The sequence below is a fragment of the Macrotis lagotis genome, chromosome X (assembly GCF_037893015.1).
Source record: "Macrotis lagotis isolate mMagLag1 chromosome X, bilby.v1.9.chrom.fasta, whole genome shotgun sequence".
In the NCBI taxonomy this organism is placed as follows: domain Eukaryota; kingdom Metazoa; phylum Chordata; class Mammalia; order Peramelemorphia; family Peramelidae; genus Macrotis; species Macrotis lagotis.
The window spans coordinates 114,930,335-114,954,270 of record NC_133666.1 but is presented as its reverse complement, the minus strand read 5'-3'; the positions used below and the strand labels follow the sequence as shown (position 1 = coordinate 114,954,270).

At 38.1% G+C, this 23,936-nt stretch overlaps 1 pseudogene; it reads right to left on the bottom strand.

Moving 5' to 3' along the window:
- Nucleotides 1-8,837: 8,837 nt before the first annotated feature.
- LOC141499805 (large ribosomal subunit protein uL6-like) lies at nucleotides 8,838-9,431 on the bottom strand (annotated as a pseudogene).
- Nucleotides 9,432-23,936: the final 14,505 nt, after the last annotated feature.

The following is a 23,936-nucleotide window of genomic DNA, read 5'->3' as shown; positions in this document are numbered from 1 at the left end:
AGATGACAATGACAAACTCATATGACAACACACTAAATGTTAAAAAGAACTTGCAAAAAAAGGAAGTTTGCTTCTACTTGCTATTTTTTCTATCAATAAAGAAAAATATAATTTTTTCAACAGGGAATACAAATTAGGAAAAAATCAAGTGTTAGTGAGAAATTGATCCTAAAAGCTGTAGAATTACTAGTGGAACTTGGGTGAAACTATTCATACTGCAGTCTCACAAATGTCAAATGGATTTATTAGGATTGGGTTAATTATAGAGAATACCAAATTGGTTTAAAATGATGCCACACTTAGAATAAAGTGGTTGTTATTAGATATGTTAGGAGCACAGCCAAACAGAGAAAATGCTTTTTTCCCTTATTCATAGACACATTTACCTCCATATTTCTAGTCATGAAATTAGGAGATATATAACATCTGTGTATTTTAAGTGCTTATTTTGATTTGATAGTTCTTTCCTGGAAGTCAGGTTTTGGGGATGAAGGGAAAAACACATCTGTACTCAAAAAAGAGTTAACTTCAACCTAAGTAACATTAGGGTTACCATGCTAGTTCTAGTCCTTATAACTTCTTGCCTTGGTTATTGAAATATTATTTTAAATAAAAAATATTCAGTGATATTATTTTAGTAAATTTTATCTCCTTTTCCCAGTCATCTTATATTTTAACAAAACTACTTTAAAATTAAAAAGGGAAAAAAGATAGAAAAAGCATTAAAGTTGACCAATTAAAGGGGGGGGGAAGGAAAATTTATGCAATCTTCCACATCCATGGAGTGAAGCGAATTATTTTATCTTATTTCATTGGGGATCTTCTTTTTTTTTTTATAACTTTGCAATATTCACTTTCATTTGTTTTGTGTTGTTCCTTTCATTTACATTGTTTTAGTCTTAGTACATATGGTTTTCTTTGTTCTACTTATTTCACCCTATCAGTTCATTTAATTTTTCTGTATATCTTTTTATTTTTATACTTGTAATTTCTTATGATTTAATAATATTACATTACCTCTGTTGAACTACTATTTGCTTAGCCATTCTCATATTAATGAATATCTACTTTGATTCTTGTTCTTTACTACTTCAGAAAGTGACACTATAAATATTTTGGTGTACATAAGAATTTTTCTTTTAACAATGCCATGCTTAAAATTTAAACCTAGTAATGAAATTACTGGGAAGGGAATGGACATTTTAGGTGTCTTTTCATAATTCCAAATTGTTTTCCAAAATGGTTATACTGTTTCACAGCTCCACCAAAATGTATAATATACCAGTCTTTCCATAACCCTCTCAACAATGATAATTCCCATTATGTCACCATTCTTCATTTACTGTGAGGTAAAACCTCAGAGATCATTTGATTTGCATTTCTCTGATATTAGTGATTGGGAACATTCTTTCATATGGTTTTTGATTCTTATTTTTATAAGTTTTCTTAGTTTCAATGGCTGGGGAGGGATTTGTTTTCATAGACCAAGAAGATGTGGAGTGAAAGAGAAGGTTCTTTCAACCCTTCCTCTCCATCCAAATATCTGCAACCATCAACCCAACTCCCATATATTTTGCAGCTTGGGAACTGAAAACTATATGCAAACATGAACAGATATTGGTTGCATATAGATCACTGTTGAAAAAGTGATTGTATTACCCTTTATTGTACCTAGGTAAACTGAAGTTTAATATGATTTAAACCGTGATCTGTCCTGGGGATAGAATAGCTCTCCTTCAAGCCCATATCTGGCCAGCTATAGTCATGAATATTTCCATAGACAGAAAGGCAATTTATAGAAACCTTTTTGGCATCTTCTGTTTTGTAAGGAGAGTTGTCAGCAATATGGAGAAACCTATGGAACTTTTTGTTAAACAAACTGTCTATCATACTTCACCCCTACAATAAAAAATAATTGCTTGTTAATAAAAAGAAGAAAAAGAAAAACTCTCATATCCTATTTTTGACTTATTGAAGGATAGATTTAGTGTGAATACTTAAATATTAAATTTTGATCTTAAAATTTTTTCCCCTATACCACAGGTATGTGCTTTGATATTAAGGTCAGGTAGCTATTCTGAATTTATTGTGGAATCTGGCATAAGATACTGTTCTAAACAATTTCTGACTGACTAATTTTCATTTTGTCTAGTACTGTTTTATCAAATAAGGAGTGCCTTCAAGTAATTTAGTCTCAAGGTTTATTGAAAAGTGAATAATTAAGTTCCATTGTTTCTGATTCTCTCTTTTGGTCTACTCCAGTTTTTATATTCATATATGTTTTGCATGCCCCCAATTAAGTGCATACTCTTTAAAAGGTTGGAATGTTTTAATTTTCTTTGTCTCACTAGTATTGAACAGCACCTAGAATTTGAAAGTCACTTAATAAACACTTTCTAAATGAAATTTTCATAATGCTCTTTTCCCTCCTTTGATCTCAAGGAACTTGCGATATGTTCTGTGTATTTTATAATTTAAGAAGCAGCATGATAGAATGGATCTAATACTAGACTTCATGTCAAGAAAATCAAAGCTCCCATCCTGCTTCTGACACTTATTGTGTTGCCCTATCTAAATTACTCTAATTTTCCAAGCCTAAATTTCCTCATTTATAAAATGAAAAGTTTGAACTTGATAACTCTAAAGTCTCTTTCAGCTATGATACTATGTCCTCGAATCATATTAACTATATGAACATGTGAACTTAGAGAAGTAAGGTATCTTAAATGCTATTTATTCCAACTCTTTTCTTTTAAAGGCCAAAGAGGCCTTTAAACTTCCTTAAGGCAACACAATAAAGACTTTGAATCTAGGACTTTTTACTCTGAAGCCATTCCTTTTTCACTATAAAATCAGCATTAGAATTCTTTCATTTCCCAAAATTATCTGCATGTTATATAATAAAATTTTCCTATAGGGCTGTATCCTAAAATAGATTACAAATAGCTTTATGATGAGGATAACATGATTTAGCATTCTTCTTTGGGTTGAATGAAGATGAGAGGAACTTGGCAAAATTTTATTGAATGAATCAATATGTGAATAATTGTAGGAGTGTCTAAGGAATACTTCATTCATTCATTCATTCCACATAAATGATGAGATGATTTCCAAAGAATGTTTTTTTTTTTTGCTATAACCCAAAAATAAAATTTTAACTTAGAAATATCTGGGTTCGCTTTTTGCGAACCGAACTGAAATAGGAAAGCAAGTTGTGTGTGTGTGTGGGGGATTTTAATTTCCATTCACTGAAGAAGTCTCAGATCCAAACTTATGTAAGTTGTGAGGTCTCTGAAATTTGAATGTGTCTTGTATTCTTTTCCTTAGTTTTATTTTTTTTTCATTTTCTGTAGACATGGAATATTTTTCTAGAAATAGAGAGACAAGAAATACCAATGATCCATCCAAATTTGCTGCATCATCCCATAGTACCAAACATTTCATAATGTGTGAACACTGGATTGTGAAAAGCTTATAACACCAGAAGTGACCCAAGGCTCCACAAATCAGAAGCATTCACTATTCTCATAATAATAGTGCCATAATACATAGAATATATCTAGTAGAAGGTAAACCTTCAGTCTCTTTCATTTCTTAATTTCAAGCCTTATCTTCTTCCCTTTCCTCCCTGTTCTGTAAAATTGTTAGGAAAAAGATGGGATTACATGATTTGAAAAGTTGAGATAGCTTGGCTCTTAGTCCTTTTTTCTCTGCAACATATGCTATGTAACTTTCTCTGAAACTTTTGGGGGAAAGGTTGTAGGCATGAGAGTTCTCTCTCACTTCACCTATGATATGTCTGGGCAGTGGGCACATACTGTCTTAGGCAAACCTGGGACTCAGTTGTGGCTTTGATTGCCCTTTCATCTTTGTACTTCTTTTTCTGAGCATTCTTTTCTGAACAAAGATATATCATGAAAGATGGAGGTTTTTGCAGTGGCTTGCCTTAGTAATTTGGAAATTCCTAAGTTCCTCAGTCAACACTTACTGTATTTTGGGAGAAGTGTCCTGTAGCTATTACAATATTTCTTAGGAAAGATTACTCTTAACAGAATGAGAACCTCAGGGGAGAAAGAAAGAGAACTCCCAGGTTAAATGTCTCAGGATTTGAAATTTTAAGTACTGCTGTTCTGTGGCAGTGTAATAATAATTCTTCCTGTTTTAAGTTATCTATGCATACTCACATCTCTTGTTTTTCTCATGCTTCTTTAGTATAGAAGAAACAGTATTTATCCTATACTTGATCTACCCTGAACACTGAATACCTTCTATTTTCTTTTTGGGTCATCCTAGACATTAATGCTTATTCTTTACAAAGATTCTTTCCAGGGCTCTAGGATGGGTGCAAAAAAATCCAGATGATGTGGGGAAAGCAAGAGTTTGACCATTCTCTTCAGATTCAAAACTCTCAGAAGACTGAACTCATAATTGTGCTTGTAGATACATATCCAGGTGTGCCAATAGATAGAAAGGGTGATTATCACAATCTCCCAATGCCCCATGGTTCTCTATTGTTGCTTTTATTTTTTCTTTCAAGAAGAGAGGCATCAAACATAAGCACTGAAGAAAAACACATAAAATAAAATGTATCACTTCTCAAAGAGACGTGTCTGACCACCAGTGAGAGAGTCATTCCTGATTTAGATATCTATGTGCAGTCAGATCTTCAACTGTTAGAAAAAGCGTAAAAATAAATGCCAAAATGAGAAGGATAAATATGAGAAGAAACAATTTGTCATTGCAATAATGACTCAACTTGTTTAAACAAGGTTTCTAATTTGAAAAAAAAAATGGGAATTAGACAAATGAAAAATCATTAATTTACCTCTTTGAGACATTTGTAAAGAAATTTGACTGATGCCTATTCTTTGCGTAAATAGGGAGTAAGTTGAAATACCTGCTTCAACCAGAAAAATGTTTTATTTTGCCACTTGGGTAGACGAGGTAGCTAAAGAATTTAAAAGAAAACTGGACAAGGAGTTAGGAGACATGGGTTTGAATTTGAGTTCAGAGTCTTTTAGATGATTGACTCTGACAGTGTCCTCTTTTGGGTATAATTTATCTGTAAAATAAGGATAATCATATTTTCACAATCTGTTTTCCAGATTGGAGTGTAGTCAGGAGGAAAATGCATAATAATCCTTAAAATACCATATAAGCATAAGTAGTTATTAATCCTGTTTCAAGATGATTTTCAAAATATTATGGAGATTGAAAAAGTAAGTAACAACATTATCACAAAAAACATGAATTATTAATAAAAACATGGCTGGAAAGACATTTTATGAGATCAAGCTAAGTCAGATAATAGTGAAAAATATGTGGAAAAAACAAGAGGAAGGACAATGCAATTTGTAGTCAATAGCTAATGAAATCTCCAGCTCTAAATCTTGTGACATTGTGATATGTAAAATGAAATGGATCTTTATAAAATTGTATGGTCATCTATTCTTTTTTTTTTTTTTTGTAAGGCAATGGGGTTAAATGGCTTGGCCAAGGCCACACACATCTAAGTAATTATTGAGTGTCTGAGACTGAATTTGAAGTCAGGTACTCCTGACTCCAGGACTGGTACTCTATCCACTGTGCCACCTAGCTGCCCCTATGATCATCTATTCTTACAGGAAGGATAGTAGAACCACTGTTCCTGCCAGGATGGAAAAGGACAAATGTCAAGATTTAAAAAAAAAAAACCAGAGAGAAAAACTGGAAACTCTAAGCCAATGTGTAGAACATATTGTTAAAGAAACAATCTGAGGAAAATGTGTAACTCCTTTTCCTCTTTGGGTTCTTGGGCACATCGAAGTAGCTCAGATTTGCAGTGAAGTCTTCTAGAACTCTGCCTTTAATTCTGAAAGCTATTGCTGAGCAAATTCATGATGAATGAATGGAAGGATGCTTGCGTGACAGTTATTCAGCAAGTGGTCTATATGTTATAGTAACTGACACATGCTAGACATTATAAAGATGCCAGTTATTATTATTATTATTATTATTATTATAATTTTTATGCACAAGAATCAAGCAAAAGCTTAGATTGATGGTTTTCTAACTGCATTTGAAACACTAAAAGTAATTGATCAGACAAGTTGGTGATTACATAATAATTTCACTTTGTAAAGGTAGGTCCATCAATGGTCAACTGTGGAGTCACTTCTGTCAGCTAGGGCCTAGCAATAAGTCAGTTCTTGTAGATGATTAGTGAACATTTTTGACAAGTAAATCATTTTCATAAAGAACCAGTATGGGGGCAGCTAGGTGGGACAGCAGATAGAGCACTGACCCTGGAGTCAGGAGGATCTGAGTTCAATCCAGATTCAGACACTTAATTATCTAGCTGTGTGAACTTGGGCAAGTCACTTAATCCCTTTACCTTGCAAAAAAAAAAAATAGAAGAACCAGCATGGTTTTAGGAAGAACAGGTCATACCAGAATGAACATTTAACTACTTTTAGACATTGCTTTTATCAGTGTCTTTCATCTTATTCTTGAGAACTATATAGAAGGATATGGTCTAAACAATAGTACTATTAGGTAGATTTAAAAATGATTGAATTGCTGCACTCAAAGTATAATTAACGATCATTAGATTTAGTTTCATGTGTAGTCTCTCAAGGAATTGTATTCAGTCTTTTGCTTTTTGACAGTTTTATCAGCATATGGAATACTTCTGAGATTCATGGGCTATCTAAAGAAAATTAAAAAAAAAGTTGGGAAGATCTGTGAGATATTGATCTATACCTAGTTTTTGTCCAATTGTTCTCCAGTTTTCCCAGATAGTGAGTTCTTGAAGTTGGTGTATTTGGAGCTAAACAGAATACTTCCATAGTCATTTACTACTACTTCTTTTATACCTAATTTATTGCACAGACAATTTTGAATATTACAGCTTTATGATAGATTTTTAAATGTGGAGAAGTTAGACCTCTTTCCTTTGCATTTTTCCCCTTAATTCCCTTGATTCTTGACATTTCATTCCTCCAGATGAATTTTCTTATTTCTAGCTCGTTAGAATAAATTATGGTAGTTTGTTTGGTATGGCACTGAATAAGTAATTTAATTTAGGAAGAATTTTTTATTATTATACTACCTCAACCTTACTGTGAGCATTGGACATTTTCTAACTTGTTTAGATCTTATTTTATTTGTGTGAAAAATGTTTTGTAATTTTGTTCATATAGTTTCTGGAATTTTCTTGGGAGGCAGAATTCCAAATATTGTATGTTGTCTACAGTTGCTCTAACTGGAATTTCTATTTCTATCTCTTGTTGGAATTTGTTGGTAATAAATAGAAATAATGATGATTTATTTTATATCATGAAACTTTGCTAAAATTGCTAATTGATTCTATTAGTTTTTTGCTGGATTTTATAGAGTTCTCCAAGTAATTCATCAAATCATTTACAAAGAGTATTTTGTTTCCTCATTGTCTATTCTATGCTAAAGCTTCAACACTAAAGCTAACATTTCTAAATACAATATTGAATAATAGTGGTGATAATGAGCATCTTTGTTTCACCCCTGATTTTACTGGGAATACCTCTTGCTTATCCTCATTTCATATAATGTTTATTGATTGTTTTAGATATATAATGCTCATCCTTTAAAGTAAATCTCCATTTATTCTTATATTCTTAAGTGTTTTTAATAGAAATGAGAACTGTATTTTGTCAAAGACTTTTTCAGCATTTATTAAGATCTATTAAGAATTATTATCTATTAAGATGATCACATGATTTTCTGTTAATTTTCCTATTGATATTTTGCTGAATACTTTCCTAATATGATCCATAACTCCAAAACTCGTATAAATCCCACTTGATCAGTATTGTTATAATGATTACTTGCTGTAATATCTTTATTTAAAATTCTTGCATAAATATTTAAGTAGGGAGACTAGCTTATGATTTTCTTTGTTTTGACTCTTTCTGATTTAGGTATCAGACTATGTTGGTGTTATGAAAGCAATTTGGCAGGATTCTTCATCTATTTTTTTTTCAAAGAGTTTATATAGAATTGGATTTCAATAGTTTTCAAATGTGTGATAGAATTCACTTGCAAATCCATCTGATCCAGCAGAGTTTTTCTCAAGGAGATGATTGATGGCTTGTTCATTATCTTCTTATGAAATTGGGTTTTTAGGTTTCTATTTCCTCTTCTGTTAATCTGGACAATTAGTATTTTTGTAAATATTCATTTATTTCACTTAGGAAATTTTTGTCATTCAGTTGGGCAAAATACCAATTATTATGTTAATTTCCTCTTCACATGTGGTGATTTTACCCTTTTCATTTTGTGTACTAGTAATTTGGCTTTCTTCTTTCTTTTTTAAAAATCAGATTAGCCAAAGGTTTATCTATTTTATTACTTTTTTTCATAAAACCCTAGGGAAAGGGCACAAAATGAAGATATAATGCATATGTGGAGTCTATTAAATGTTATCTTGAAGGCAAGTATCCAAACTCAGAGAGGACTAGAGCTTCAGAGGAGAATAAGAGTTAGTTTCTAGCCAGAAAGACTTCTTAGAAGAGATCAGAAAGAAGTTTAAAATTCAAATAGAAAAATTTGAAAAAGAAAAGCATGAGAAAATTAACAACTTACAACAACCAAAAAGACCCAAATCCTTTAAAATACAATTGGACAAGTGCACAAAGAAAATAATTCTCTAAAAAACAAAATTGGTCAAATAGAAAAAGGCAACAACTGCTTCAAAACTAGAATTGACCAATTGGAAAAGGAGATGATAAAGATAAATGAAGAAAACACTTTTTTTTTGACAAAAAAGTATTTTTATTTTGACATCTGAATAAGTGTTGATTCCTCAGGACACAGCCTTTGGCATCTTTTCCAACTTATTCATTAGCTTGTTGCACTGTGCCTTTCTCAGAAACATAGATACCATCCAAAAACTGTCTGATATCCTTGTTTTTGACTGAAGTGGCCTGTTGGATCAGGGCAGCTGAGTTTGATACAAGTTCAATATCATTTCCTTCAAAAATCAACTCATCTTTCTGGGCTTGAGAAACCGCACAAGCAACACCTGGTTTCATACACACTATTCGGATATATTTTTCACCCAAGAGATTTCTTATTTCAACAAGTGAGCCATTCTCTTGAATAACAACATTGATGGGGAAGTGAGCATACACAGACCTCATCTTGTAACGAAAACCCAGAGTAACACCTTTGATCATGTTCTGCACATGACTACAGATTGTGCGTACAGTTGCAAGTTCTTTTTGATTTCCTCACCACTTGTCCACCTGGAGCCTTTTTTTCTTCTTTCCAAGGAGACTGAGTTCTATATTGATATGGTTGAAATCCCTGCGGAGGATTCCTCTGGGCCCCTTCACAATAACTGTCCAACCCTGCAGAGAAATGTCAACATTTTCTGGAATGTCCACAGTCTGGTTGCTTAAAATGGTCTTCATCCTGATCATGAATGGGCCAAAAAAAGCAGAAAACTCTTTTCTAAAAAAAAAAAAAGATTGGTATCTATGGAAGCTAATGACAACATGAGACACCAAGAATCTGTTAAACAACATCAAAAAATGAAAAAATAGAAGAAAATGTAAAATACTTCATTGACAAAAGAACATACCTGGAAAATGAATCCAGGAGAGACAATATAAGAATTATAGGACTTCTTGAAAACCTTGAAGAGAGAAAAAAAGCCTGGCCTTTATAGTGAAGGAGAACTGCCTTGATATCCTAGTACCAGATGACAAAATCCCTTTCAGGAAGGGATCCCCAAATGCAAACATAAAGACATATTGTGGCCAAACTTCAAACTTCAAATCAAGGAGGAAATCCTGCAAGCAAGCAGAAAGAAACAATCCAGATACCTAAGCATTACAGTATGGATTACGCAGAACTTGGCTGCATCAACATTAAGGTGTTGAAGGGCCTAGAATAAGATATTTTGGAGAGTAAGGGATATTGTAATGCAGCTAAGAATTCAGTATCCAGCAAAACTGAGCCTTCTCTTTCAGGGTAGAAGATGTATATTTAACAAAATAGGAGATTCTCAACTTTTCCTGATGAAAAGGCCAGAGCTAAACAGAAAATTTGGTCATCAAACAGGAGACTCAAGGGATACATGAAAAGGTAAAAAGGGGAAAAGAAAAAAATCTGTTATCCAATAGGATAAAAATGGTTATATCCCTACTTGGGAGAAAGATTCTCATAATTCTTGAGAATTGTAACTCTATTAGAGAAGTAATGGACTTAGCCAGAGTAATGGACACTCAAGACTTGTTTGTGACCTATGGAATGATTTAAAGCTATTATTGCCTTAAAAGGGGAAGGGCAGTAATAGACAGAAGGAAGGAAGAGATTGAATGGTGTAAATTTCATCACATGAAGAGGTGCAAAGGACCTACTGTAGTAGAGGGGGAAAAGGGAGGATGTGAAAACCACCTGAATCTTATTTTCATTAGATTTGCCTCAAATTGGGGTTAACACACGCAAACTCTGTTGGATTTAGAAACCTATCCTACCTTTTAAGTATTAAAAGGGGACAGGGGGCAGAGAGGAACTGACAGAAGGAAGGGAAGCAAGGAGAAGCATATGGAAAGGGGAAAGAAAGGGGAAGGGGGTTTAATAGAAGGGTCTGAGTATTCAGAAGGAGATGGTATTCAGAAGCAAAATACTGGGGAATAGGGATAAGGTAGAAAAGGGGAGAAACACAACTGTTGGGAAAATAGCACGGAGGGCAATAAAAAGTAATTATAACTTTGAATGTGAATGGGATGAATTTTCTCCTAAAAAATAAGTGGATAACAGAGTGGATTGAAAATCAGAATCCTACAATATGCTGCTTTCAAGAAATGCATATGAAGCAGAAAGATACATACAGAATAAAGGTAAAAAGCTGGAGCAGAATAAAGTAGAAAAAGGCTGGGGTAGTAATCATTATTTCAGACAAAGCAGCTGCAAAAATAGATTTCATTCAAAGAGATAAAAAAGGAAACTACATCCTCCTAGACAATGAAGTAATTTCAATACTAAATATTTATGCATCAGGTGGTATAGCACCCAAATTCTTAGGGGAGAAACTGAATAAGTTACCAGATTACATAGGCAGCAAATCTCTACTGATGGGAGACCTCAGCCTCTCTCCTTCTCCAAGAATAGATAAATCTAACTATAAAATAAACAAGAAGGATGATAAAGAGGTAAATAGAATTTTAGAAAACTTAGACATGATAGACCTTGACCATGGACAAGGGTATAAAACCTCATAATCAAATGCAGAAAGACAAGAATAGTTAATACATCCTTTGAAGGAACAATGGGCCATGGAAAGATAGACCTATCTAATTGGAAAGTAAAGAATCTCATCTTTTAAAAAATGTATTTATTTATTTTGAATTTTACAATTTTTCCCCTAATCTTGCTTCCCTCCCCCCCCCACTATGTTAGTCTTTGCATTGTTTCCATGGTGTACATTGATCTAATTTGAATGTGCTGAAAGAGAAATCAAGGTAAAAAATAAAGCATAAGAGAACAAAATTATATGTTAAAGTTTTTTTAAGTTACAGTCTTTGGTCTTTGTTCAAACTCCACAATTCTTTCTTTGGATATAGATAGTGTTCTCTATCATAGATACCTTAAAATTGTCCTTGACTGTTGTACTGATAGAATAAGCAAGTCTATTAAAGTTGGATATTACCCCCATGTTGCTGTTATTAACATTAGTTCTTTTGGTTCTGTTCATCTCGCTCAGCATCAGTTCATGCAAATCCTTCCAGGCTTCCCTGAATTCCCGTCTGCCCTGCTTTCTAATAGCATAATGGTGTTCCATAACATACATATGCCACAATTTGTTCAGCCATTTCCCAATTGATGGAAATTCACTCAATTTCCAATTCTTTGCCTCCACAAACAAGGCTGCTATGAATACTTTTGTACAAGTAATGTTTTTAACCTTTTTCATGACCTCTTCAGGGTATAGACTCAGTATTGGTTTTGCTGATCAGTGGGTATGCAGATTTTTATTCCCCTTTGGGCATAATTCCAAATTACTCTAGAGAAAGTTTAGATGAGTTCATAGCTCCACCAACAATGTATTAGTGTCCCAGATTTCCCACATCCCTTCCAACATTGATCATTGTTCTTTCTGGTCATATTGGCCAGTCTGAGAGGTGTCAAGTAGTACCTCAGAGATGCTTCAATTTGCATTTCTCTAATAAGTAGTGATTTAGAGCAATTTTTCATATGACTATGGATCACTATTATTTCCTCATCTGTAAATTGCCTTTGTATATCCTTTGACTATTTGTTGCCCCGACCCGTGGGACAGAAAAGTGGGGTGTCGAGGAGGGCCCAGCCTGAAAAGGAATGGGTGAGAATAAGGAGAGTGAGACCCAAGGGTGGTGGATAAGGTCTGAGTTTATTTGAAAAAAGTACATGCTTATATATTGTAGAGAAGGAACAAGGGGGTTAGCTTAGGGGTGGAGTTGGTATGCCTTGGCCTGAGAGAAGGGATAGTCTGTGGTCAGTTTGTTCTTGATAACGGAGGGTGAGGCCTCTTTCCTTTATCTTGGCCCTTGGTATGCCTGGAATTTTGTTTGCTAGTTTTATCTTATCTGCCATGGGGCTTCTTGGCTCCTGGTATGTCTGGAATTTTGTTTGCTCTTTTTATCTTATGGGGCTTCTTGGCCCCTGGCATGTCCCCCTTTTTTATTTTAAATTTATGGGCAGCATCCCTGTCTTAGGCTGTGCAACTTGTTTTTCATGCTTGGTATCCGTGACCAGGAGGGGACCTTAGCGAGGTCCTTGTTATCTCCTGTAGGATCTGATGTTCCCAAGTCATGGAGTCGCACTAAATCCCGTCATTGGGTATCACTGCAGCCCTTAGGGGGTGCCTTTCCTTGAGCAGATGCACGCATACCAAGGTGGGCGAGGTGTAAGAGCAGCGAACCTCAAGGGTTCCATTTGGAGGTCCTCACAGGACCCTTGGCTTTTCAATTGGTGGTATAAGACCGAAACTGGTTTTCCAAGGGCTGAGTCAATTTGGGATTTGATAAAGTTGGTCAGTCTCCTGAAGGCCCATGGTCCAAAAGAAATTAGAATTAGGAAGCCAATTAATGGGCCTAGAAGGCTTGGGAGCAGAGTAGAGAGCCAGGGGGATGTGGAAAACCAATTTTTTATACCATGCCTCACCTTTCTCTCTCTCCCTTTTTCTTTTTTTCCAGGCTATCCTTAACCCTTTGCAGACTGTCTTCTACCAGGCCAAGTTTATCCTTAAAAAAACAGTATTCTTCCTTTAGTGCCGCGCAGAGTCCCCCCTGTTGTAAAAATAACAAATCAAGACCGTGTCTATTTTGTAATGCTACTTCAGCTAGAGAGGCAACAGAATCTTTTAGGTGTTCTAACCCTGCTTGAAGTTCTGAGAGATCCTTATCAATAGTGGCGCTAAGCTGGGTGTACCGTGCATTGGAGGAGACTAAGGAGGCAATACCTGTACCAGAGCCAACAAACCCAAGTCCAATCAGGACTGCGAGTGTAACTGCTGTCAGGGGATAAGGGTACCCCTTCCATGTTCCCAACATTGGAGGAATTCCTCCGGGTAGTGGACAGTTAGGTGAGGAAAAAGGGAGACAAGGACACAATAGTCCTTTTTCTCAAGGAATTGTTTGGTGTCCACAAAGGTGGTTAGTCCTGACGAGCAGGCAAGATAGGTATTAGGAGGGGCTACAGCATATCTATAGGAAGTATTAATAAGGGTACTTTGGTTACATACTGTGTCTAGCTGAAGAGGGGGGAGCATTTGCGGGCCAAGGAGACAATTTCCCTGACCGGAGATTTTTGCAAGAGTGAGGCCTTGGGATTCCCCAGTGCCCCATCTGAGATCATCTGTTCTGTTGGAGTATGTGATGTTCCCGAATTGAGCAATACCTTCATAGAAGGGCGGGGAAGAGGAATAGCAGATCCAGCATTCTTCCAATGGAGAATTCTGTATCTGGGTCAAAGCTTGTACAGAGGCATTAATGAGAGTAAGTATGATATGGGCAGTAGAGGGATCACTAGCAGGGAGGGTGGGTCTATAAGGGACGGTGTCGAGGGAGACGGGGGTTCTGGGAGTAGGTTGGTCCAAGGGTCTGGTATTATAGATGTTAGCATTAGTCCCAATGGCCACCGGTTGGGAGGGTGTGGGGATGGTTTGGGTGAGTTTGATGGTGAATATAGTTCCAGGGTCATATTTAGACTTATATAATCGGAGTCCCCAGGTATATCCCCTTTCCCATCCGCTCGCCTCTTTCCCTTTCGCAGTAAACTGAATTTCCAGGGGGTTGCACCATTGGTTGTTAGCCTGGCAAGAATTCTGAGTGAGGCTATAGTTGGCAGCGACTGTTATAAAGTCTGTTTCTGAGTGTTTTATCCAGTACCCAGTACCTGTTGTTTCACAACCCCACTGTTTGCAGAAATAATCTGCCGATCGGCCACAACGTGGGTGGGTCTGTGCATATCCGGGGCATACATAGAAGGATAGGCTGGCAAGCTTTCCTCTTCGGTCTTTAGTGAGGCATCCAGTGGGTCCCGCATATGGGCCCCACATCACACTCCATCCTGAATCGTATTGCGAGAGTTGACAAAGGTTGGGGTATAGAGGGGGCCATGGGGCGGTTGAATCTACTTTAGACGTGCTCCAAACACGGGAGCCTCGGGAGTCTTCAACGGACCAGGTATAGTTGAGTAGTCTGTATGAGCAGGATAGCGGTAAGAGCAGGCATAAGACGAGGGCCTTCATGCTGGATCCCTTATCTACAAGAGAGCACAGAGGGAGATTTCTCAGGGGCTTCCCTGGGTGGATTATGTAATTTTACTAGACGCTCGGGTAGCCATCTAGCATTTTGAGCTGATGAATCATAAATACAGGCATGTCCTTTACCCCAGATAAGGACTGGGTCAGGTCCTTGCCATTTGTTGGAGATGGGATCTCTCCACATAGCCTGTGCATAGTTGTGTTCAGTAGTGGGATGCCAAAGGCGATCTGCTGCAGATTTGGCATTAGCATCAAGGGAGAGGAAATTGAGGACAAAGAGGGCATGGTTAAGAATGGTTTTAGCATTATTAATCTTGGGGTAAAGTGTCTCTGACCCTTTCTGTAATTTAGTAATCATGTTTTTGAGCGTTTGGTGGGCTCTTTCTACAATGCCCTGTCCTTGAGGGTTATAAGGAATTCCTGTAATATGTTTGATACCTAAACTCTGACAGAAGTTGCGGAAGGAGGCGCTTGCATATCCGGGGCCATTGTCTGTTTTAATGATCTTAGGGTTGGGGAGTGTAGCCAAGGTGGCCAGAACATGGTTAATAACATGGCGGGTAGCTTCACCGCTCTGGGGGGTGGCAAAAATAAACCCACTGAAGGTGTCGATAGAAACATGGATGTACTTAAGCTTTCCAAAAGGTGCATAGTGGGTGATATCCATCTGCCAGACTTCACCAGGAACTAACCCCCGGGGATTGACGCCGAGGTGTGGCTCTGGGAGCAGGACAAGACACCCTGGGCACTGTTTGACAATTTGTCTTGCTTGTTCCCTGGTTATGCCAAATTTAAGCCTGAGTGTCTGTGAGTTTAGGTGGTGCAGCTTGTGGGCCCGCGTGGCAGCCTCTAGGGGACACAGCAACGCAGGCTCATAAGCTACCCCACAGAAACCTGTTCCTTTTCCTAAAAATGGGTCTTGAGTTGCCCGGTCCACTTGTGCGTTCCCTTCTGTCAGGGGGCCTGGGAGGTCAGAATGGGCACGAATATGACCAATGAAAAAGGGTTGACTTCTGGAAAGTATGAGCGACTGTAACTTGGCAAAGAGAGGGGAGGCATTGGTAGATGGTCGTATATAAGGGACAGTTTCTAAAAGGGGTACCGAGTGGGCAACGTAGGCACTATCTGTGTACAGATTTACAGGATCAGGGACTGCCTCAAAAGCCCAGATGATCGCAGCAAGCTCTACAAGTTGTGCTGAGGTGTATGGGAAGGTGAGGGAGGTGATCTTCCCATTTATGCTCACTGCGGCTTTCCCAGATGCTGAGCCATCTGTGAAGATGAGATGGGCCTCCTTGAGGGGTGTCCTTTTAGTTATTTTGGGGAAGACTACAGGTGTTATTTGCAGGAACTGAATAAGTTTGTCAGGGGGGTAATGATTGTCTATGACCCCCAGGAATGAGATACAGCTCACAGCCCAGTCATCATCGTTTAATAGGAGCCAATTTATTTGTGATGCTGTATATGGGCAAATGATGCGATCAGGTTCTTTGCCAAAGAGTCTTACTGCAGCTTCTCTTCCTCCTTTAAGGAGGTCAGCGGTGAGGTGTGGGTATGATGGGAGAATTTTGGTGGGGGTGGCTGGCATGTGTATCCAGAAAAGTGGATGATTTTGCCAAAGCAGGCCAGTGGGAGAGAGAGATTTGTGGGAAAGAGCAAAAGCCAGAGAGGCTTTTCAGGGCTGTAATATCCTATGTGTTGATTTTTTATGGCTTGCTCGACTAGCATCAGGGCTGAGCGGGCTTCTGGTGTCAAGGAGCATGGGGAGGTGGGCTCTGGGTCTCCCTTTAAGATGTCAAATAATGGCTTTAATTCCCCCATTGTTAGTTTTAAATAGGGTCGAAGCCAATTGATGTCTCCTAATAATTTCTGAAAATCATTGAGGGAATTCAAATGATCAATACGAATATGGGCTTTCTGGGTCAAGATTTTGTTAGTGAAAAATTCAAATCCAAGAAATAACTTGGGGGGGTCGGGTCTAAACTTTTTCTGGGGAGATCCGGAGTCCTCTTTTTTCTAGTGCCTCTATAAGTTTCTGAGAGATAGTTACCAATTCTTTTTCCGTAGGTCCCGCAAGGAGGATATCGTCCATATAATGGATGATATAGAGTGAGGGATATTGTATCCTAAAGGGGTCAATAGTCTGGGCTACGTACTTTTGGCAGAGTGTAGGGCTATTGGTCATGCCCTGGGGTAAGACTTTCCATTGAAAGCGTGGGAATGGGCCACGGCAATTGATGATGGGTAGGCTAAAGGCAAAGTGTTTTCAGTCAGCGGGATGGAGAGGGATTGAGAAAAAACAATCTTTGAGGTCAATAACTACCTTGGTAAAACCTTCAGGGATGGCTACAGGTGAGGGAAGACCAGGTTGCATTGCCCCCATGAGGATCATAGTTTTATTAAGTGCTCTGAGGTCATGTAAAAGTTGCCATTTACCTGAGCGTTTTCGGATGACAAAAATGGGAGTGTTCCAGGGGGACACAGAAGGTTCGATGTGTCCTGCATCTAATTGTTCCTGCACTAATCTAAAGGCTGCATCCAATTTAGCCTTAGGAAGGGGCCACTGGTCAATCCAGATGGGATGGTCATCTTTCCATGATATTTTTTCCGCCTGTAGTGCAGGGGGACCAGTGGCCCTTATAAAAAATGGTTTTCAAACCCTAATCCCGAGCGCCCTGTTTTTCCTGTAATTTGCAAAGGGAGCGGTTGGCCTTGCTTTTCTTTTCCAAGGCCTTGTCCAGGGAGAAATCCTTGAGCAAGCATCTGGCTGGTTACTGTAAAATTAGGGCTGAACATAATGACTCCCATTTGGGAGAGAATGTCTCTTCCCCAGAGATTAACAGGGAGGCCAGGGACTACATAGGGTCGAACAGTACCTACATTTCCTTCCTCATCTTTCCAGGGGAGCCATTGAGAACTTTGTAGGGCATTTTGAGATTGTCCTATTCCTTGTAGGTGGGTCATAGAGGGCTGAAGAGGCCAGGAGGGCAGCCAATTTTCTTTGGAGAGGACTGTGGAGTCCGCCCCAGAATCTAGTATGCCGGAAAAGATCCGGCCCTGAATGGCCAATTTAAGTGTAGGGCGTTCCTGTGAAATGGTTTGAGCCCAAAAAACATCTGAAGACCCTGGGTTGGAAGCTCCCCTCCTTTGTGTAACTGTTGAATATTGGGTTTGCAGGGGGGAGCGGGAGTGCTTGGGCAAGGCGTTGTCCTTTCTGAATAGTGATGGAGTTATTAAGAGTGGATGCCATTATTCTAATTTCTCCCGTATAATCATTGTCTACAAGAGAGGGGTGGACAATAAGGTCACCCAAGGTGGAGGAGGCGCGGCCAATTATAAGAAAAAGGAATCCCTGGGGGGGGGGGGGCATAGACGCCAGTGGGGATCATACTGGGACCATCCTCAGGGTTTAATATTGTACAGGAGGAGGAACACAAGTCCACCCCTGCGCTCCCTGTGGTGGCTCTGCGTAATGGTAGGTGGGCAAGCTGTTCCCTGAGGCTTGCGGGTTGGGGGTTGTTTGAAGGGCCTGGGGCTGGCCCCTCTTGCCGTTTCCTGGAAACGGGACAATGGGTTGGCCTTCAGCGTTGGTGGTGGATCGACAGGTGTTGGCCCAGGGCTTTCCTTTCCTACATCTGGGGCAGAGGGTCTATGGTTGATTAGGTCTTTGGTAAAAACCTCCTGTGTTGGTGTTAGTAATTGGGCATTGGCAGGCAAAGTGGCCTTCCTGGCCACACCTAAAACAGGTCTTAGATTGGTCAGAGTGCTGAAGGGCTGCCCCAACAGCTAAATGAACTGCCTGTGTAAGGGGGTCTATGTCTCTACAGAGCCTTATCATTTCATCTAAGGTTTTGTCTCTCCATTTTCCCCGTAAAATGGAGCAGCAAGTGGCATTGGCATTCTCGTAGGCTAAGCGTCTAACAAGCTGATCATCAGCCGCTTCCTGCCCTAGGGTCCTCTCTGTGGCTTCCAGGAGCCTGCTTACATATTCTGAGAATTCCTCCTGGTTTACTTGGACAATTTTATTGAGGGGTGCAAAAGGGGAGCCAGTGTTGGGAAGGGCCCGCCAGGCAGAAATGGCAGCACTAGCTGCCTGAGCAAGCAATCCAATCGGGAGATGGGACTGCCGGGTTTCACTAGCGTACTTGCCCTGCCCTGTGAGTTTTTCATAAGCTCCCTTAGAAGTTTTATAGGTAGTTGAAGCAATGGTTTGACAACGATCAAAAAAATCAGCCTTCCAGGTGAGGAACTGTCCTCGTGTAAGTACTGCCTGGACGACCCTGAGCCACTCGGAGGGGAGAAGATATCCCCCACGGGAGATGGCTTCTAGTGCGGAGAGAGTAAAGGGGGCATTAGGCCCATAGGTCTTAACAGCTGTATGTAAGTCTTTCAAACTTTTGAAGTGGATTTTTCTATAATTTAGTGATTTTTGTTCCCCTAGACTATCTGCCACTTCCCTTTCATCTTCCCTGTTCCTATTCTCCTCTTCTTCTTCTCCTTCGCTATAGGAAGACTCGGGGGGCTCAGCCTCTCCTGCATCGGGGTCACTATCATCTTGGCGGGATATTGTCATGACAGGGAACACCATCTGTTTTTTATAATTCATGGCAGCTCCTGCCTTAGAGTGTCTCTGTTTTGTTTTGCTTTCACTTCTGGTTTTCAAATTAAACTGGTTTTTTAAGAGGGTGATTTTAAGGGACCTTTGCAATGAATCCTGTAGGGCAGACAACTCACCGGAGAGCTGCGCGTATTGCGTTTGGAGATCTAAAACCTCACGGAGTTCTTTTACTTGCGCGGATAGTTGCTCCCATGCCTTATTGAGTGTGGTCATATTAGGCCCCAGGGGCAGGAAGGCAGGGGCGGTTAGGTATGGAGGGGGAGCGGAGGCTAGGGGCCAGTCTGGGTTATTATATCTAGTGGCCTCTTCCTCAAGTTCTGCCTCATCGCCTGGGTCTAGAGGCTCTGAATCTGGGTCTGTTTCTGGACTGGACCGGAGATTCTTATTTCTTGTAAACACTGGGAAGGTTATGGGCTCCTTTGCTGGTGTTATCTCAGAAGGGAGAGGAGGATAGAGGGATTTGCTTGGGGGGATTTCAATAGCTGCTGAGGGAGATCTAGCTGGAGTTTTAGGGGGTTTCGCTTCCTCTTCTTTCAAACACTTTATAGAGGCTGTACGCGAAAGGGGGCGAAGGCAGGACTCCGCAACTGAAAGAAGCTGTTGTTTTGTGGGGTCCCTGGTGGCGCTTTCCACTATGTCTCTTATAAGACCCCAGTAAGAAAGGGCTGAAACAGGGACGGCATCTGGTCCTTCTATTTTCAATTTCTGATTAAGATCTCTTCCTACTTTCTGCCATTTGCCTGGGTGGATCTCAGGTCCTGTTACCAGAAACCACGGGCGTACTTCATCTATAAAAAGGAAGAATCTAACAAGATCCTTTTTCTTTACTTTAACTCCCCTGTCTTTAAGTGCCAGTTTGAGGTCCCGTATAAAGACCTGTTCTTTAGACAGCTTGGAACCCATGAGAAAAGAATGAGGCAGACATCACTTACCTGTTCGTGGGGGGCTCTCGGAGCAATCAGAGGGGGTCGCGACTATTCTTCTTCTCGGGGTCTGCCTGGCAAGAGTCCGTGCCTCGAGCCGCACGTTGGGTGCCACGTGCCCCGACCCGCGGGACAGAAAAGTGGGGTGTCGAGGAGGACCCAGCCTGAAAAGGAATGGGTAAGAATAAGGAGAGTGAGACCCAAGGGTGGTGGATAAGGTCTGAATATATTTGAAAAAAGTACATGCTTATATATTGTAGAGAAGGAACAAGGGGGTTAGCTTAGGGGTGGAGTTGGTATGCCTTGGCCTGAGAGAAGGGATAGTCTGTGGTCAGTTTGTTCTTGATAACGGAGGGTGAGGCCTCTTTCCTTTATCTTGGCCCTTGTTATGCCTGGAATTTTGTTTGCTAGTTTTATCTTATCTGCCATGGGGCTTCTTGGCTCCTGGTATGTCTGGAATTTTGTTTGCTCTTTTTATCTTATGGGGCTTCTTGGCCCCTGGCAATTTGTCAATTGGGGAATGACTTTTTTTTTTTAAATTGACTTAGTTCTTTGTATATTTTTGAAATGAGTACTTTGTCAGAAATACTAGTTGTAAAAATTGCTTCCCAATTTACTGAATTTCTTTTGATCTTGGTTACAGTGGTTTTTGTCTGTGAAAAACTTTTTAATTTAATGTAATCAAAATTATATAGTTTGTTTTTAATGATCTCCATCTCTTCCTTTGTCATAAATTGCTTCCCTTTCCGTTGATCTGACAGGAAACTATCCCTTGATCTCATAGTTTGCTCATATTATTTTTTTTTTGTGTGTAAATCCTGTATCCATTTTGGTTTTATTTTGGTATAGGGTTTGAGGTGTTGGTCTAATCCAAATTTCTGATATACTAGCTTACAATTTTCCTAAGAGTTTTTATTTATTTTTGGAATATAGACAAAGCAGTTTTTGGTGGTTATATTCTCTAAATGAATAAAATAGAGAAATAGGAAATCAATGAATTGAGCATGCATCTAAAAAAAGGCAGACAAAGAACAAATTAAAATTTCCCCAATTAAATACTAGGCTAGAAATCCTAAAAATAAAAAGAGAAAATAAAAGCAAGAAAACTATTGAACTAATAAATAAAAACAAAAATTGGTTTTATGAATAAAACAGTAAAATAGATAAACACTTGGTTTAATTTGATAAATAAAAAGAAAGGTGAACTAATCACCAATGAAGAGGAAATAAAAATAACAAGTTTGAACTATTTTGCCCAACTGTAAGCTAATGAATTTGATAATGTAAGTGAAATGGATGAATATTTACAGAAATATAAATTGCATAAGTTGAATTATGAGAAAAATAAATACATAAACAAGAAAAATCTCAGAAAAAAAATCAACAAACCATCAGTGAGTTCCCAGGAAAACATCTCCAGCACCAGATGGATTCTTAAGTGTATTCTATCAAACACTCAAGGAGCAATTGGTTCTAAATCTATATAAACTATTACAAAAAAAAGGTGAAGGTGTAACTCTGCCTAATTCCTTCTCTGTCACCAATATGGTGCTTATACTTAAACCAGGAAGACTCAAAATACAGGAAGAAAATTATAGACCAATTTCTCTAATGAATATGTAAGCAAAAATAATAAACAAAATATTAGTAAAGTGAATACAGCAAATTACACTATGACCAATCAGGATTTATTCCACAAATGCAGTTTTGGTTCAATATTAGGAAAACTCTGAACATAACTGACTATATTAGTAAAAAAATCTAACCGAAATCATATGATTATCTCAATAAATGCTGAAAAAGCCTTTGACTAAACACAATACCCATTCCTCCTAAAAACACTAGAGAGTGTCGGAATTAATATATTCCTCCTTAAAATGATAAGCAATATCTATCTGAAACCATCAACAAGCATTATATGCAATCGGGATAAGCTAGAATAAGATCCAGTGGTGAAACAAGGAGGCCCACTGCTATTCAGTATTGTATTCGATATGTTAGCTTCAGCAATAAGCGAACATAAAGAAATTGATGGAATTAGAATTGGGAAGGAAGAAACAAAACTCTCTCTTTGTAGATGACATGATGGTATACCTAGAACACACAAAAAATCATCTAAAAACTACTGGAAACAATTAGCAACTTTAGCAAATTTGGAGAATATAAAATAAATCCACATAAATAATCAGCATATATATATATATATATATATATATATTTATATATATATATATATATATTACTAACAAAGATAGTAATAGCAGCAAGTGATAGAAAGATAAATCACATTTAAAATAACTTTAGACAACATAAAATACTTGCCAAAGCAGACTCTAAGTATGTGAATAACTATAAAACTCTTTTCATACAAATAAAATCAGAGCTAAATAACTGGGCCTATATTGATTGCTCATGGATATGCTGAGCTAATATAATAAAACTATCAATTTCACCTAAATTTAGCATCTTACCAATCAAACTTCCAACTAATTACTTTAGTGAGCTAGAAAAAAATGTACCTAAATTCATATGGAGAAAGAAAAAGTCAAGAATATCAAAGGATTTAGTGAAAAATACAAAAGAAAATGGCTTAGCCTTATTAGATTTTAAATTATATTATAAAGCATCAGTCATCAAAACTGTCTGGTACTGGCTTAGAAAAAGAGTGGTGGATTAATGAAATAGATTAGGTAAAGGGAGAGCAGGACAAGATTATAGTAACCTGCTGTTTGATAAACCTAAAGAGTCTGGATTCTGGCATAAAAACTCACTCTGATAAAACTGCTGGGAAAACGAAGATAGTGTGGCAGAAACTAGGATTAGACTACCATCTCACAACCTATATCAAGATAAGGTCAAAATGAGTGTAGGATTTAGAAAAAGATCAATACAATAAGCAAATTAGAAGAACAATGATCTATGGGAAGGACAGCAATTTATGACCAAGGAAAAGATAGAGTACACTATAAAACAACTAGATAATTTTGATTATATTAAATTGAAAAGCTTTTGTAGAAACAAGACCATTCTAACCAAGGTCAAAAGAAATCTAGTAAATTGGGAAACAACTTTACAACTAGTGTTTCTGACAAAGAAGTCATTTCTAAAATATTTAGATAACTGAGTCAAATTTATTTAAAAAAATAAGTCATCAATTGGTCAAAGGATAAATACGGACAATTTTCAGATGAGGAAATCAAAGCTAGCTATAGTCATATGCAAAATTGCTCTAAATTATTACTGATTAGAGAAATGCAAATTAAATCATCTCTGAGATTCTACCTTATATTTGTCAGATTGGTCATTATGATCAGAAAGGATAATGATCAATATTGTAAGGGATGTGGTAAATCTGGGATGTTAATACACTGTTGTTGGAGCTATGAACTGATCAACCTTTCAGGAGAGCAATTTGGAATTATGCCCAAAGGGCAATAAAATGTGCATATCCTTTGATCCAGCAATACTGCTACTGGGTCCATACCCTAAAGAGATCATGAAAAAGGTTAAAAATCCCACATATACAAAAATATTTTTAACAGCTCTATTTGTAGTGGCAAAGAATTGGAAATCCAGGGGATGTCTATCATTTGTGGAATGGCTGAACAAACTGTGGTATATGTAT